The sequence below is a fragment of the Perna viridis genome, chromosome 7 (genome assembly GCF_037379345.1).
Source record: "Perna viridis isolate PV_CMFRI_1.1 ecotype Kerala chromosome 7, ASM3737934v1, whole genome shotgun sequence".
Taxonomy (NCBI): Eukaryota; Metazoa; Mollusca; class Bivalvia; order Mytilida; family Mytilidae; genus Perna; species Perna viridis.
This window is the reverse complement of record NC_142451.1, coordinates 34625904-34645086: the sequence shown is the minus strand read 5'-3', so window position 1 is coordinate 34645086 and position 19183 is coordinate 34625904. Positions and strand designations below refer to the sequence as shown.

Sequence of the window (19183 nt, the reverse complement as noted above, 5' to 3'; positions counted from 1 at the left end):
TACTTATATAAAAACTCATTTTTAGTAGCTAAAAAAGAATGAATCAACCCAAACTTGCTTCCAAAGTGCTATAGACACATTAAATGTACTTTAAAAACAACCAGAGGCAGTGTTTTAGAGTAAACTATCAGATGGGGTAATTAAAATCAAGCCAGGACCAGGGTTGTAAAACTGTGGGTTTTGGTAAATATGCCATTTATACAAAGATTTTACCCCTACAGCCACAAAATAGTGAAAAGATATTTTAAAATGCATGTTTTGATGCTTATGTGGTACATATGAACTCATCTGGATGTTTCTTTTTCGTATCAAGTCAGGTTTTTTCTGCTTTTAGGCTTTTTAGTGTATGACCGGCTCCAAAATAAGTGTTTTTCATCAACTCAGTAGGGATTTAAGTGAGACGTTTATTCAAAACATATGTAAAAGAATGGGAAATCATGGTTGTTTTTACATTTTTAAGACATTTCTCTCCCATAATCCAGAATTTCATACCAATGCAGTGCAAGGGAGTATTCCGAGAAGTTGAGACCATTGACTAACACTGTAATTTTGCCAAATGACCTTTGCCGCAGGTTAAAAACAGATTCTAAATGTTAAATTTTTTACCTTTACCCTGTCCACTGCTTATGAATAGTTTTTTTTGCTGTTAATATGACACTGTGTGTGCAAAAAACTCAAAATGAGACAATAATTAGCTCATTTGCCCAATTCTTCCCTGATGCCATAAGCAATTATGAGTTTTACATTGAAAGTCCCATAGAAACCCATTTTTGGGCTAAAATGCAAAAAAAATGAGAAAAGAAATAGGTTTTTATTTGCTGCATTTCATGTTCATTCCATGAATTCTGAGAAATAAACCCCCAAAACATATAAAAATAGCATGTTTTACAAAAATGTGACCTCTCTTATGGGTAGGTGGACACAATTAATTTCGTAGTGCATTTCAACAGACCCATCTTGACATATAAAAAAAATTCCACCGCTTCAAACTCATTCAAACTTCACCAATATGGAAACATGTATAAAAGCAGATTTCTTTTAGAGTGCTAGAAAAATTCACCATCATGTTTTATTTTTAGCAACTTTGCTTCGGAGACCCCGTAGACATGAAAAGTGACCACTGCCAAATGTCCTAAATTTTGACCTTCTTTCAAAGGACCAAATCACAACTTCCACATAAAATTATAGAATGAAAAAAAAAAAAAAAAACCTTGTAAATGTGATCCTTGCCCCACATTTCTGCAGTTAGTACTAAGCAATAAAGTTTATGACAGCAAAGAAAAAAAATCAGGAAGAAACACACTAAAAAAGAAGGAACTATATATGTATACGACAAAAAGTCAAGGGGAATTAATTGTGATCTCGTACCTATTAGATCGGCTTATTTTGAAACTCAAGTAAAGGCTTCTTCTGTGGAAAGTCTATTCATTTCTAAGTCTAACTGCAAAGTTTTACAGAGATTTGTTGAAAAATAAATGATTTATGGCAATTTTTATATCATTGGTATATGTCGCGACTTCAACTTTTTGCAGATTGGGTGAAGAAGTGTCCTCTAAATAGCCACAATTCAAATATTTGACAGATTTTCTGATTTCTTTTCTTTATTTCCATTGCATTGCATGTTTCTGAAGTAGAAAACACCAGCTAGTCATCTTTCCATCTGATTTAAGACAGAAATATGTGGTTTAATACGTGACACTGCAGTATTAGAAAATTTTCACATAGTGCAGGGGTACTTATATAAAAACTCATTTTTAGTAGCTAAAAAAGAATGAATCAACCCAAACTTGCTTCCAAAGTGCTATAGACACATTAAATGTACTTTAAAAACAACCAGAGGCAGTGTTTTAGAGTAAACTATCAGATGGGGTAATTAAAATCAAGCCAGGACCAGGGTTGTAAAACTGTGGGTTTTGGTAAATATGCCATTTATACAAAGATTTTACCCCTACAGCCACAAAATAGTGAAAAGATATTTTAAAATGCATGTTTTGATGCTTATGTGGTACATATGAACTCATCTGGATGTTTCTTTTTCGTATCAAGTCAGGTTTTTTCTGCTTTTAGGCTTTTTAGTGTATGACCGGCTCCAAAATAAGTGTTTTTCATCAACTCAGTAGGGATTTAAGTGAGACGTTTATTCAAAACATATGTAAAAGAATGGGAAATCATGGTTGTTTTTACATTTTTAAGACATTTCTCTCCCATAATCCAGAATTTCATACCAATGCAGTGCAAGGGAGTATTCCGAGAAGTTGAGACCATTGACTAACACTGTAATTTTGCCAAATGACCTTTGCCGCAGGTTAAAAACAGATTCTAAATGTTAAATTTTTTACCTTTACCCTGTCCACTGCTTATGAATAGTTTTTTTTGCTGTTAATATGACACTGTGTGTGCAAAAAACTCAAAATGAGACAATAATTAGCTCATTTGCCCAATTCTTCCCTGATGCCATAAGCAATTATGAGTTTTACATTGAAAGTCCCATAGAAACCCATTTTTGGGCTAAAATGCAAAAAAAATGAGAAAAGAAATAGGTTTTTATTTGCTGCATTTCATGTTCATTCCATGAATTCTGAGAAATAAACCCCCAAAACATATAAAAATAGCATGTTTTACAAAAATGTGACCTCTCTTATGGGTAGGTGGACACAATTAATTTCGTAGTGCATTTCAACAGACCCATCTTGACATATAAAAAAAATTCCACCGCTTCAAACTCATTCAAACTTCACCAATATGGAAACATGTATAAAAGCAGATTTCTTTTAGAGTGCTAGAAAAATTCACCATCATGTTTTATTTTTAGCAACTTTGCTTCGGAGACCCCGCAGACATGAAAAGTGACCACTGCCAACGAAAAGTCAAGGGGAATTAATTGTGATCTCGTACCTACATCGTCGTCAATTTGTGACGTCGTTTTTGTGCGAAATTCGCGAGTTATCTCCCTTTGACCTTAGAAGCAATATGACGTCGAGATTCAAGGGCCGCTTTGGAAAATCTTCCGTAAATGCCTGGCCTATGACAGGGGAGTTATGCCAATTTTGATTAGCAAAACATTTTAGCGAGAATCGGATGGGAGATATGGAACAATGTTCTTTTCTTGGAGAATGTGATTTAGTTTTCCTAATCCCGACAAGATGTTTAAATGGGGAATATTAAATATAGTTCCGTATTATTGCAAATAAAACATAATTTGCTAGTACATTTATGTAGAAAAAGTTTCATGCGGAGTATCTAATCCAGGCGCGGATTTAGAGGGGCGGATCCGGCGAATGCTCCCTTGAAATTTGAGGATATTTCTTTGTATGAAATCATGATTGATTGTCGTCCATTTCCAAAAATATCTATGCAGTATCAGAGTAGGGACACTGGAAAAATAATAAAGCCTTACAATCAGGATGTATGTTAACCGACAAGGATGGCCTGCCAATTTATTTTATTTGATTCTGGGATCAAATTTTTTGTCCTGCCATTATTTGAAAACTTTTTTCTTCTGCATAGAGCACCGAAATATACTATTTAATGAAAACGTAAAAAAATAAGGACAATAATAGATTATGCCTTTTTATTTCTTGCAAATTTCAATCCTGAATTTTTATTTCAAATTTGACACAAAGTACGCCACAAGAAGACACAAACTTATACAAGTACACATGGGAGGTGCACTCTCTTATGTGTAAAATACTTCAACAGCGGCTGTTGTGCGATATTTTCTTCCTATTGTTTAGTAAAAATATTACTACCAACTGCTGAAACGCGCCTCGTACATTTGTCAATGTTGAACTTTAGATCCCGATAAGTCATTCGCTATTGAAGTATTATAAATAAACATTGTGGTACGTCTAACTTAAAATATGAATACCAATTATAACATGTTCACGCGAAGAGACACAGTCATGCGACCAGATTAGTTAAATGTATATATCGCCTTTTGCCCAATTTTCTGTTCTCTCCAGACGAAATTCTTTTTTTATTCTGCTTATTTCTTCACAGTCAAGCTTTGAATTGCCGTTTAATTTCAATTAATTCAACACTTTTTTTATTAGGGCATCTTACTTTGAATGGCAGCCATTCGAAATGGCAGTTATCTTGGATATTTCAAAATATGCATTTAACCAAGCTTTGATAATTCTATTGAAAAGTTCGGCTGATTTTAGTGATATATTTAAATGTACAGTTCCTTAATTAACGAAAAATATCAGAAAAATCATCCTTCGTTTTTTCGTTATCCTATATTATGAGCTATCCCCCTTTTCCGCCAAAGCACACCTCTTTTCATTTTTTTCGTGGCGTGCACACCTGTAGATTCCACAGGTAATACAAGAGTTGCTATCCCCTCTTAAGATAATAATACCAGAAGCTCAAAGGCGTTTCACTATTCCTGCTAAATTTGATTTTATGGGCCAAGTGGTTTTCCGAGAAGAAGATAAAAATATGATTTCTGAATTTCTTTTATTTTCAATCTTTTTTACATATATTTACAAAATTGTTACAACGTAGATTTAGTACTTTTAATCAATCATATAAGACCAATGAGAAACAGGTGCCGATTTAACTAGCGAAGGTACCGATTTAACCAGGTCCCGATTTGACCAGGTGCCGAAGTGACTCTATCTGGTGCCGATTACCCAGGTGCCGAAGTGATTAGAATCACACAAACAGCATGGCTGACAGCAAAGTGAAAGTAGGAAAGTTGCGATTGAAAAGCACATATTTAGCAACAGTAAGAGTGTATGACAAACAATTTACGTGATATATGTAAAACATCAAGATTTTTGTTATAATTTCATTTTATAGAACAATGAATTGCTATTTAGTTTAAAAATGGCAAATATCGTACACCTTATTTTGGATGGCGGCCATTTTAAAATGGTGGCCATCGAAAAAAAAATCTGAAATGTTTAGTTTAAACATATTTTATTTGCATATAAACAAAAGGGATTGAACAAAGGGATCTGAAATGTGCATTCCATCACATTTAGATGGTTCTATATGTTTTTCCTAAGTTTGGTGACGATATCTCATTTTTTCTACGTAAAGAAAAAACATATGAAAAATCGCAAAAAATGACGATTTTTTTTCTCGTTTTTTTCTTATCATGGTAGGGAGGTCAGTCAAAATATGAAGTATATAGAAAATGTACAAGTTCATATTAGTTTGAAAGAGCCCAAGAAATGTAACTTACTGGTGCAAAAATTTTTAAAATCGGTCAAGGGGTTCAAAAGTTATTACAATTTAAAGTTCAAAATTTTGGTCATTTTTCTTGCGAAGGCAAAAATGTCACATTTTGGGCACTTCTGTGGCCCACATAAGTCAAACAGGTAAATAAATTCATACATTGTGTCTTAATCATTTAAATAAAGCCATTTCATACTTTGATTTAAGCCATTCAGGAAACTTGTATCTTAGATACAAAGAAAATTACACTTTTTTAAAATTGGCAAAAAAACACTTTGGACTTTGAATTAAAGTGCCATTTTTGGATATTCATATTTGGAAATTGGAAGGTAGTAGAAATCTGATACTTTGCTGTTCTTTCAAGAGTAATCCATTAAACAGAAATAAATAAACAAATATTATGTCAAAACCTCTGATTTGTTTTTCATTGGAATCAGAAACACTGCGGCAGACCCCCTTTTTTTTAAATGCGTTTTTTCAACAAAAAAATACATTTTTGCTTACTAAGAATTCAAAAAAAATATTTAATTTTTTCTGTCACTTGTTTTGTGTGGCAATAAAGTTGCTTGACTTGAAAAATCATGTTTTTCAGCTCAAAAAAATTTTTTGAGGTCGAAAATTTACATTTTAGGGTAAATTTTAGAGCTATTTTCAGTGGAAAAAATGGCGAAAGGTCAGACAAAAAAAGACATTTTGAATTTAAAAGCAGTTTTTAGCACATGACAGTTATTGTTATTGTGATTGAATATGTAAAAACACATTTTTATCAAGAAATAATTGAATTATATTTAAAAACCAACAAGCAAATGTTGAAAAATGGGGGTAAATCGAACATTTTTGAAAATTTCAGATTTACAAAAAAAACGCATATTTATGCTTATATTGATCAAAATATCAACCTACCATATACTTATGTGGTACCATTTTAAAGCTTAGAATCTAAGCTATCACATGAAGATACTTTCATCTTATTTTGCTATAAAATGTTTAATGTGGATGAAAATTTGTTAGGCCTATACCTTAAATGAAGCCAGACGATAATCAAAATAAACATACATTTTTGCCGCAAAAAGTGGCAAAATAATATTATATCAAGGTCTGGTCAATTCTAAGATTCCTAATGTAGTCTTGTAATGTTTTTTTGTTTAAATAGGGTCTTTTAACATAATAATCTCATTATTATGTTAAAATTGAATAAAATTTCAAAAACAAATGCTGTTTTCCCAAGAAATTGAGGAAATTTTTATGAATACATTGACTTGAACCAATGCGCATCCTTTCACTATGGAACTTTGAAGCCCTAGCTGTTTCCTCATGTGTACTATTATGTACATTCAATGATAATAAACAAAATGTCATCATTTGATTAAGTTTAATGAACTTTAATGAAGTTTCCATTTCAGGCCAGAAGGGTTTCTTCACCAGGATCTACTATGTCTGCCAAATCTACAAAAGAAATTATGTACATAAGGACATTACACCTGTTAACATCATTTACCTTATCAATTTACTTACAGTTAGTTTACTTTCTATTAAATCATAATCTGGTTTGCTAACAATCTGAAAAAATGTAAAACTTTATTTGATGTTGGTTGCTCACAAAGCGGTTGACAAAAGATGTGGCGAGGAGTTAAAAACACCGAACTTCCTTTTCCAGAATAATTATCTTCATTTCAAAACAAGAAGATTGTTTTATAAGGTTATATTAATGTTATGTTAAATAACTTAATATGAATAATTTCGCTGCGTGATCCGTCTGGTTCTTCTATCAAGTGTTGAACTCTCTTACCAATCAGGTTATCGGGTTCAGGTGTGTCTGGAACTACCCTACTTACTGTACCCCACATGGTCCTACCTCAGACTCAGCCCATATTCGTCTCATAGCATAGCCCACTATGCTGCTCAGGCCATCTGAAATAAACAAGTAGTGGAATTCAATGAATATGTACTGTGAAGCAGTTTTAAAGCAGAGTCTAAACACAAAACTAATCGACAGTTCTTGTAAGTAATATATGATTCAAATGTAAATGCTTATTTGTTACCATAATTAAAAGACTCAAAAGTTTTACTATTAAAATAAATAAAGCTACTAAACTAAATCAAAGTATAAAAACTAACTTACCATGAATTCGAAACATCTCCAGAACTCAACAAAATGAAACTAAAATGATGAAAAACAAACAGAAAATAAAACTAAATCATAATAAAATTTACATCAGTGTTTACTTTTTATATGACAAAATAAAATAAATATTTAGGCAGCCTGTTTACTAATACTTTCTTCTGAAATAAATCAATAATTAGAAGAAAAAACACAGTACAAGTATGTTTCATATACATACAACAAAAGATTGGTATTATGAGTCAATCAATGTGATCCTAAAAAGGCAAAAAAAATATTAAACCATAATTAATTAAAATTTAATGATAAATAATGTATATTACTAGGATTTTAAACCTTTTCCAAGCAATTGTACATGTATATGAATATTAAATAAGTAGAGCATCTACAATCCTCTAAAAAATGAATATGTAAGATAGCTGTTAAAAATTGTACAATATGAATATATAAAGTAAACTTAAGAAGATGCAGGTCATATGTAAAATATGCAATTGCCACATATGTAAATCTCATCAAATAAGTTCTATTTATCAAGTAAAGTACAAGCAGGGCTACATGATAATTGTTCTAATAAAAGTCATAATTAATATATATTAACTGATAAAATGAAAACCAGATAAAAAAGTTGTGTATCATTTGAAGAAGCAATTTAAGGTTGAATTTTTTTTCTACATATGATAATTTTGAATAAATAAAACAGTTAAAATAAATATAAAGAAGGTTTATGCTTAAACATGTGAGTTTCATATAAATTGGGCACTACATATAAATTAAAATTGAATTATCAAGGAAATTAAATGCAATATGTGCAAATTCTCCCAACCAATAGAAAAAAAAGCAAGGTAAAATACAGAGACTTCCGATAATATAGGAAAGTCGATAAAGTCCGAAAGATTTTGAATGGATTGCAATCAAACGTTGGGAGAATTTACCTCATTACATATTCATCGTTTAATAAAAATGTTATGGAAACATATTCCAACTAATGCTAAATGAGAGTAATCTTTTTTAAATCAGCTCATGCAGAATCAAACGAAAATCAGACCTTCCAAGAAGGTGAATATAGTTTTTAAGCTTGCAGATGATAAAAGGTCATCCTAGAATTTGACCTTCCGGAAACAGGGCGATTAGGCTTATATTAGACATAATTTCGGTACTTACCGTAAGTGATTGGCCTCCATGGCCTAGGTCCATCGTTGTCTGCACCACCGGTCAAAAATCCGTCCAGAAAACATTCGGTAAAAGGCATTTATCCACGAGTGTTCGAAAATCTTAACAGAAGCTATGGCGGATCAGTAACATCCGGTTAGCAAGAACGATAACCGGTCCCGCTTTAATTTTTGTGAAAACCACGCCCTGACCACCCTAATATCCAATCGATTCCGCAAGCTATTATTGTTAAACCAGGGTTACGGATGGACGCAGAAAGGATTAAATTTTCGGAATCCGACTGTCAGTGCATTCCGGGTACGCAAAAACTTTTTTTTTTCAACATGTTTTTCCTTAAAATTGCGTAAAAAGTATGTTTTGTAACCAAAAAATTAGCCTGACAACCGGATTATCAAAATTGAAGATATTTCCAAAAATTTAAGCCATAAATGAAGAAAATCGGTCCAGTAATAGCTTGCGGAATGAATTTTGAAATAGGTATGATCTTTGACACATAGTTTTTCAGGCGGCCATTTTTCTCAAAGTATCGTCACTTCAAACGTTTGTACCAAATGACCATCAACTCCAATAACAATGAAAGTTGTATATTTAGATAGAGAAATGTCTCATTTTCAATTACATATATTTTTTATTGTCATGCAATGGATTTTTAACCATTTTCTAACGTGTTAAAGTTGACTCAAAATTGAGAATTTTGCTCTCGCAAGAATATCGATAAACGCACTACCGACCTCCCTAATCATGGCAACACAAAACATATCGATTAACTTTTTTGCATAGCCATAGTGTAGAGCTCATCAAACTCTACCACTACACCGATTTTCAAGTTCCTAGCTACCTAGGTTTCCAAGATATTGCAATGTCCTAAATTATGATCTATCCCCCTTTTCCGCGAAAGTGCCTCTCCTTTTAATTTTTTTTTGCATTGTGCACATCTGTGGGTTGTGGCCCAACTCCTCAGCAAGTTTCGTTCCAATCCCTCTATTAGTTTACGAGAAAACGCATGGACAAGTTCACCAGTAAGAAAAATAATAATACGGAAGAACAGGTGCAAAAAAATTTGTCCCTGACACTTCGTGTTTAGGGACTTAATAATTAAAATTTATGTTTCCACAAAACGCATAGAAGTCGCCTCCTGTTTCCTAATCAGTCTTTTGAGAAACATTGTCAAAGGAAGTGCTTATAATTAATCGAGGCATGTAAAGAACCTGGATATCAAATTTCGTTGAAATCGAACAACTTTGAATTTTTTTCGCGGTGGCGGTCATTTTGAAAATGGTGGCCGAGACGCATGCGATTTTTTTTCAGATTATGTTTAGACCATTGAGCTTAATATACATAAAAAGTTTCGTCAAATTCTTGTCAGCTGTGTTTGAGGTATTTGATGTTCCAATTTCCGGTGTAAAAAATAGGTATGTCCGGCCCGGCGACCATTTTGAAAAAATGGCCGCAGCTGGAATAAAAATTGTGGAGTTCTGCATCCTTCGAAGGTTATTTCTAACTTCCTGTGATGTTTCATCGCAATCAAATGAGCTGTTATGGAGAAAACATGTGGACAAATCAGAGAATTTTTATAACAGGAGAATTAAAATAATAATAATAACAAGAATTGCCATTGCGAGCAATAGTGAATGTCGCCCCTGGCAACCGTTTAAGTTTTTAATTTAAATATTGTATTTTATGCCTATTCAACTCCTTTAACTGACCTATTTTCAAATTTGTAGTTCATGTTGGTGAAATAACACAATGTCCCAAATTGTGACCCAAGGCAGCCATTTTGAAAATTTGACTTTTGGTCAGAATTTTTGCTTGGATTTCGAAGTCTGACTGTAACGCATTATATTACTAAGTTTCATTAAAATTTGTTTGATGAATAAAAAACTCAGGACCATGTAAAAAATGGATTTTGAGATTCATGAAATTTTCAGTTTTTCGTTGCCATGGCAACAGACAACATATCGATTCAATTTTTTTGCTTTATTTTATTAGTCTAAACTGTATCACCATACCAAATTTCAAGTTTCTAGCCACCTAAGTTTCCAAGATTTTGCAATGTCCTAGATTATGAACTTTAAAAGCCATTTTGAAAATGGTGGCGTATCCGCGAAAAATTTTTATGCGAATTCCGAATTATTAATGAGGCGCAACATACAACAGTTTCATTAAAATTGCCTACTAAATAAAAAAGTTAAGGTGTGAGCTAAAAGTGGATTTTGGTATCTTTGAAATTTTCACTTTTTGCGTTGCCATGGTAATTGATAACATATTGATTCACTTTTTTTGCTTAATTTTATTAGGCACATTGTGTTCTAGCACCATACCAAATTTCAAGTTTCTGGCCACCTATTTTCTGAGATATTGCAATGTCCTAGATTATGAACTTTTCACGTTTCCATGGAAATGGTAGCCATTTTTTTCGCCAAAATTTCTGGTGCAATCCTTCTGAATACCATCTACCTCTATACCAGGTTTCAATTCTTTCCCTTCAGTGATGCTCTCTAAAAACTCTAGACAAAAATCATTGGAAGAAAAATAATAATGATAAGAAGAAACAGTACAATGACAACATGTCGCCCAGACATTTGTCTGGGACGACATAATAATAATAATAATAACGATTAAAATTTACGTTTCCACGAAACGTGTAGAAGTCGCTTCCCATTTCCTTGTTTGTCTTTTGAGAAACATATTGTCAATTGATTACTAATTGAAGTACCGTAAAGAACATGGATATCAACGAAACCGAACAATTTAGAATTTTTGACCGCAGTGGCAGTCATTTGGAAAATGGCTTACCATACGTTGTTCAAATTATTGATTTTGCCGCAAATTCCTAATCGGGAGGAACCTACATATCAATTTTCATCGAAATTGGACAAATTTTAATTTTCGACAGCGTTGATGGCCATTTTAAAAATGGCAGCCGAGATGCGCACGATTTTGTTTTTCTCTAAAAACTCCGGACAAAAATCATTGGAAGAAAAAAAAAATAATAGCTATAATTGCCATTGCGAGCAATAGCGAATGTTGCCCCCGGCAGCCGTTTATATTTCCAATTTTATTATTGTATTGTTATGCCTATTCAACTCCTTTGACAAACCAATTTTCAAATTTGTAGCTATTCATGTTGTTGAGATAAGACAATGCCCTAGATTGTGACCTAATGCACCCATTTTGAAAATGGTGACTTTTCGTCAGAATTTTTGCTGGGATTCCGAGGTCTACATGATACACATTATATTACCAAGTTTCATTAAATTTGTTCAATGAATAAAAAACTTATGGCCGTGTGAAAAAATGGATTTTGGAATCCATGAAATTTTCAGTTTTTCGTTGCCATAGCAACAGACAACAAATCGATTCACTTTTTTTGGCTGAATTTTATAAGGCTTAATTAACTGTACCACCATACAAAATTTCAAGTTTCCAGCCACCTAGGTTACCAAGATATTGCAATGTCATTGATTATGAACTTTGGTAGCTATTTTGAAAATGGCGGCATTGTGGCGAAAAATTTTTATACGAATTCCGAGATATTAGTGAGACGTAACATACAACAAAGTTTCATTAAAATTGCCGACTATGCAACGGTGTTGAGGTGTTTTCCAGAAAAGTTGACAAAAATCCTGTACAATTTTGAATATGTTTCAACCTTCCAATAAATCCTTTATTTAACATTTTTCATACAAAAATTACATATATACATATTCTACGATATCAGTCCATGGATTCTTTTTGAAAAATTTCAACATTCCTGAAAAAGAAACGAATCACGTGATCAAAACATGCCTTCTTTATAAAATATCAGAAACATGAAAAGTCTAGGAGGAAGCCGATTCTGAAATTTAACAGACATTTTTAAGTTGCTTTATACTATCCAAAAAGTGCTCTGACTAATTAACTTGAGATCGTAGACATTTAAATTTTGGTCCAAAACAGTGTTTTTTTTTTTTACAAATTTCATCAAGATTTTGCACTTCATTTGCTTTTTTCTATATGTTCAGGTAAATTAGTCACAGCAATTTTTAAAAACATTTAAATTTCCGCTATCAATACCACCGGACGTGGCACTACTGGTTAATTAATAATTTTTAATTTTAAAACACTTTGTTCTCATCTTATTAAATTATTAAATTAAAACAATATAATTTTAATGAACTATTAATGAAATAAAGCAATCTTGAATATTACAAAGTCGAATCTACTTTTTCGCAAGGACTGTTCAAAGCACCATTCCACAGGCACTCGAGGACAGGATATGGTTATTTTTTTTTTTTTTTAAACTTTTTTGAAAAAAATCGGATTTTTTATTTATTGAACCCATAAAAGCCTTTGAACGCATGTCTGACCCGTTTTTTTATGTAATTTTAGCATTTGTGATACATACCCTAGCCTGTTTTTTCTCCATTATACATGTAGTACTATTTAAGTGTTTAGCAGTGGCAGATTTATCGGGAGAGCTAAGGGAACTTAGCCCACATCCCTACTCTGCTTCTTTTACAATTAATAATCATCACCATAAAATAAGTTACAAGTGTTTTATAGCTTGTACAACTAGGGGTAAAACCATTTAACACCCAGCGTGTTTATATCTGGTCAAATATCTTTCAGTTGATTTATTTTGCGTCACGTCACCTCCTAAGATGTTTACAACTATTGAGGCGCGTGTTTCGATGCAAGTACACGTACCTTATAATCAGATAAATGTCCAATGTTTAGGTAAAGGATTATTGATACAATGATAATTGCTGCAAACTAGCGGAACTATAAAGCGACTCAGGAGTAATATATCTTAGTATCACCCAGCATTATCTTTAACGATACAATGAAAATAAAAAAGAACAATTGAAGATAAGAACATAATATAAATTGAAAAGTAAATCCGATTTTACATCAAGCATTTTGATTTTAGTAATATGTCGGGGTTTGCCTTGCGAGACCCAAGATTGGTGGTTCTGTCTTTTGAATCACACAGTAGTAAATTTGGAGGGGACAGAGGGAACGTTTACACCCCCGTTTCTTTTTTTTAATTTTTTTTGTTGTTTTTTTTTTTTAAATGTATATTTTAGTATGAAAACTTGATTTCCCACCAGTTTTGACCCCCCCCAATTGTCTGACACGCTCCGCATGGCATTAATGCCATTTTACCGGAACCCTGAAATATTCCCTCTGCTCTTGTTAAAAATGTAAACAACTTCACGAAAAATGTGAAATTAGGTCAGCCCCTCCCTCCCTCCCCCAGGTGATCAACGTCTGGATCCGACACTGAGTTTTGTTTGGGCACTTATAGCGTATACATGTACGTACTATCCATTCAAACACTAAATGAACTTTGAATTTTCTGACTGTGCCATCTGTAATACAATTAGCATGTCTTTTATGCAAGTCTTTATTTGGTACTGAAATTTCCCATTTTGATCATTTAAAGCTAGCTTTCTGTATTTTTTAACATTCTTCCTTGTGGTCAGACTTGTAATGTTTAACTGTAATTTAGAAGTCTTTAGTAATTTCATCAGAACAGTAACATATATCATGTTTATCCTGCAAAAACAGGTATGGACATACGATCAGAACCAAAACAACTTAGAAAAAACAATAACATGAGCCTATTATTCATCTACAACTACGCAAATTATAGTTAAAAAGAGTTAGGCTCATTCGCCAGGCTAGTTTTTAAACATATCCATAACATTTCATTGCTATGCATGTCATAAAATATAACAAATAATCGCATATGCGACACATTTTTTGTGTTCTCAACCACTTTAGCCAATAACATGTACATCAACCCTACTATGGGCTACATTTTCTTGGCAAGGTGCTTTGATAGGGTGTTGTTTATGTCTAAATTAATACAAACTTGGAAGAGATACGAGTTGTTTTTGTAAAGAAGAAACAAATGAAAGTAATTTTTGTGTTTAGACTTGCCCATTCACAATAAAAACCAAATTTGTAATGAGTTCAGATAATTTTTTTTTCTCTTTGAATTATAAATTCTCACAATCTACAAGAAATATTTTAATGTCCAAATTGTTTGCTAAGGAGAAAACCTTGAAACAATGGAATGGTTGCAAGGCTCATTTGAAAAATAGTAATTATTTTTCCTTAGGATTCATTATTTTACCCCCAGAGTCAATTTTCGAGAACTTGTTTGCAATGAACACCGCTTTGGAAGCCACAGGTTTTAGTTACTTGAATGATACTACGTTTGAAAACCATTCAGTTACATATGTTACAGTACTTGATTGACCTGTAATATCTGTAATATTCAAAATAATTTGATTTTTGAGTCCATTTCCCTTTGAGGATACTGCAATTGATTTTAAGAATTCAAGCAAATAATCTTTATTTTCACCATATTTTACCACATTCTGTTTATTTCTGTCAATGCATGTATCTACATGTACATGTACAAAGATGTTTTATACATGATGTGAAATTGCCTATGTATACATTGTAAGTACCAATATCTCCTTTACAATTGGCTCTTTCACTCAATTTCTCCTCACATTTTATCTTATTATAAGCAGAGATTTCTTTCTTGGTGTTCATCAACAGGAGCTTCGGGTATACTTCATTTGTCATTCATGTACATGTATATTCACACATATAATACTCTTAATATCATGTTATTATATGGGTCAAAACAGCTCTTCAGAGTATAAACTAGCCATTATTTTGTTGATTCATTCATGATTAATGATTGGTGGTATGAGCTGGAACCCAACAAAGCCTTTGGTGCAACCTAAAATGTAAAAGAAATAAAATGAATCACTTTCAATATTATGCATTTATCAAAAGGGGATCACATTTTTACATATAATGTTCAGATTTGTAAGGTTTTGCAGAAAATGTTAAAAATACATACAGATCTAATTTTTGTATTTGTGTGTAATAGTTGCCAAGATATTACATATACCCACAATTAAAAACATTTCCTTGTTTTTTTTTCTCTGCCTGTTTTATGACTTAAACCCCAACTACTAACTTGAGTAAAATAGCATTATACTTGATATTATTTTGCCAGTTTCAAAACAATTGAAAAATTCATTCCTCAAAAATTCTACATGCAATTTCATACTTAGTACTCCACATAATTTCATTCCTCAGGCATTCTACATGCAATTTCTTACTTAGTACTGCACATGAATTCATTCCTCATACATTATACATGCAATCTTTTACTCTCTACTGCACATAAATTCATTCCTAATGCATTCAACATGCATTTTTTTTTTACTCTCTACTGCACATTAATTCATTCCTCATGCATTCAACATGCAATTTATTACTTTATTGCACATAAATTCATTTCTCAGGCATTCTACGTGCATTTTTTTACTCTCAACTGCACATTAATTCTTTCCTCAGTCATTTTACATGCAATTTCATACTTAGTACTGCACATAAATTCATTCTTCATGCATTATACATGCAATTTTTTACTCTCTACTGCACATAAATTCATTCCTCATGCATGATACATGCAATATCATGAATGTAGTTGCATGTAGAATGCTTGAGGAATCAATTTCATTTAATATGTACAAAGTATCAAATAATTCAGATAAAAAGTTCAAAATTATATCAAATCAGGCAGTAGGATAATAAAATGAATAAATGTAATTTAACCTTTACCCTGTTTATAAAAACAATTGTCAGCACATAACAATTGCTAGATTTTCTCTAATTTTGAACACATTTGAACCCCCCCACCCCCCCCCCAAAAAAAAAAAAAAAGGAAAAAAATGGCATCGAATTTTAAATGTCATACAATCATTCATTATGAAAAGAATATCATTCTGACTCTTAAGTATCATTTTGACAATGAAACTGACATTTCTTTCTTCATTGCATTATTGAAACTTAGAAATCAGGTTTACTTTTTAAAATTAACATCTAAACACATGTAGGTAGTATGTAATTAATATATTCATACAACCTGGGATTTTTTCCCACATTTTTCAGCAGGTGATGAAAAATACTTATTCATTCCTTATTTTGTAAAATTAAGAAAATTATAAATACTGTAGGCACATAACATTGGCTAAAATTTCTATAAAGGGGGGTTGGGGGTCAGTACATTTTGCCAACCCACCACTGGAGATAAAATGGCCAATTATAAATGTCAATTATTGAAGTTAAACATAATGTGACATTGAGTGAAGTGGCTATAGCCTGCATGGATACAAAAAAGCAAAAATATTGCTTTGTTAACACAGTGAATAACACCTATAAGACAGTTAGCAAAGAATATAGCTACAGATATACGTACAATTGGACACTATATTTCTATGATTCAACCAGTTTTTGAAATTTCCTGAGCTATAGCCCAATAGAATATGCATGATTTCAATTTTGACCCAATTAAAGCGATGATTCGTCATGTGTATGAGCAAAAATAATACTAAGTCGATAACTACAGTGTACAAACATTACCTGCAGCTATAATCCCATACGTTGGTACATTGGAATAGATGTGAGATTACGTCGTATAACGTTGTTTTCTTCTTCCTTTTTAAGAACAACGAGCAAACAGCTGACAGAAATTTTTCAAGCTTCTCGCCAACGTCGTTTTTCTTATAAGGTAAAAAACTCATGACTAATGATGTGCACATTTACAAAATGACATATTTTCACCTTTAAATTGAGTTTTCTTTCATCGAACCCGCAACATTAAAAAGAGTACATTTATTTCTACCGAATGCAAACAAAACCAAAGCTATAAAGAACCGTAAAATATTGAAATGACATCATTTTATGAATGAAGTGAGGCAATGGCGTAGCCGTTTCTTTGGTTTCCATTTTATATCATGACAGAGTTGTCACCCCCGTACAAAACATGCACAAAAGTACCTTAACATCCTTGCGTATATAAAAAAAGTTACAGGTGTGAGAAAAAAGTGGATTTTGGTATCCATGAAATTTTCACTTTTTTTGGTTGCCATGGCAACTGGCAACATATCAATTCACTTTTTTGCTTAATTTTATTCGACACATTGCGTTCTACCACCTTACCAAATTTCAAGTTTCTAGCCACCTAGGTTTCCGAGATATTGCAATGTTCTAGATTATGAACTTTTCACGTTTCCATGGTAACGGTAGCCATTTTTTTTCACCAAAAATTCTGGTGCACTCCTTCTCCATACCAAGTTTCAATTCATTCCCTTTAGTGATGCTCTCTAAAAACTCCGGATAAAAATCATCGGAAGAAAAATAATAATAATAATAATAATAATAATAATAAGAAGAAGAAACCGTAAAATAACAATATGTCGGGGCTGGGGCGACATAATTAAAATTTCATTTCTACGAAACGTGCAGAAGTCGCCTCCCGTTTCCAGATCTGTGTTTTGAGAAAAATATTGTCAATTGAACTGCTTATTATTAATAGAGGCAGCGTAAAGAACGTGGATATCAAATTTCAAGGAAACCGAAAAAGTTTGAATTTTCGACCATTTTGAAAGTGCCGGTCGATACGTAGCTCCAATTGCCAATTCAGCAATTTTGAAAATGGTGGTCGATATGCAGTTCAAATTATTGATTGAGCCGCAGATTGTTAATCGGGATTTCTAAAAGAACCTAGATATCAATTTTCGTCAAAATCGGACAACTTCGAATTTTTGAGCGCAGAGGCGACCATTTTGAAAATAACAGCCGATGAGTAGCTCAAATTGCCAATTGAGTTGCAGATTATTAATCAGGATGTCATAAAAAACCTAAATATCAATTTTCATCAAAATCGGAAAACTTTTAATTTCGCACCTAGTGACGGCCATTTTGAAAATGGCGTCTAACACGTAGCCAGCACTCCACAGTTTAGTTTAGTTTCGCACTTTTGGCTAGGGATGAAAAATGACATAAATGGAAACCGGTGGTTGCTATAGTGATTAAAAATGAAGAATCTATTGTTGATAAAACATTTTCTGAAAAAAATGGGACTTTTAAAAGTATTTTGCAATGTTTTATATATTTTCAATGTTGAAGGGGCTTTTTTTCAATGACAATTTGACTTTATTGTGAAAGTGAAAGTAAGTCAATTTTTTACCATGCTAAATTTAATAAGTGGATTACAAAGTAAAATAGCTCAAAATCTAACTGGCGATGCCCATATGAGGAAGGGGTTTTTGAAGGGAAAAGTTTGAACAGTTTCAGGGATTGAAATAAAAATTTCAGATATTTTGCGGGAAATTTGATATTTTTAAACCTGATTTGATGAACTTTTTTGCAAATTTTCGCATACTTTTGCATGGTTTCCATGGTAACCCTATATGCTGTGGGTAATTTTTTTCCAGAAAATTTTACTGCATCTTGAAGGCCTTAGCTTGAGCTATTTCTAGATATATAGATTTACAGATGCTTGACAATTTTTTAAAGTGATAAATGTTACAAAGCATCAGATTACAAGACCAAAATTAGGCAGTTCTACAATACTGTGGAGTGCTGGCGTAGCTAAATTTGCCAATTGAGCCACAGATTATTAATGGAGACGACTTAAAGAACCTAGATATCAATTTTCATCAAAATCTGACAAATTTGAATTCTCGACCGCGTTGGCGGCCATTTTGAAAATAGTGGCCGAGATGCACACGATTTTATTCGTAATTTTGTTTGTATTTTTGCGCTTAATTTATACACCAAGTTTCGTCAAATTCTGATCAGCGGTATTCGAGAAGTATGATGTTCCAATTTCCGGTGTGAAAAAAT

The 19183-nt window shown here is 32.5% G+C and overlaps 1 protein-coding gene and 1 long non-coding RNA gene across 5 annotated transcripts in view; one reads left to right on the top strand and one right to left on the bottom strand.

Annotated features, from left to right (window-relative positions):
- Window positions 1-4655: 4655 nt before the first annotated feature.
- Window positions 4656-19183, top strand: part of LOC148612434 (kelch-like protein 18) — a 93166-nt gene continuing 78638 nt past the window's right edge. The window contains exon 1 of the mRNA XM_088593852.1: window positions 4656-4729. The gene's annotated coding sequence lies outside the window, so the exon portion shown is untranslated. The remainder of the gene's footprint in view (window positions 4730-19183) is intronic.
- Window positions 6648-9216, bottom strand: LOC148612438 (uncharacterized). Of its 4 annotated transcripts, XR_015924403.1 has the most exons (3): window positions 8468-9216; window positions 7307-7345; window positions 6657-7095 (listed from the first exon to the last, which is right to left on the bottom strand). It is a non-coding gene; the product is annotated as an uncharacterized LOC148612438 (long non-coding RNA). The 4 variants fall into 4 exon arrangements; XR_015924401.1 differs by having other exon boundaries at window positions 6648-7345; XR_015924402.1 differs by lacking the exon at window positions 8468-9216 and having other exon boundaries at window positions 6648-7095; window positions 7307-8444.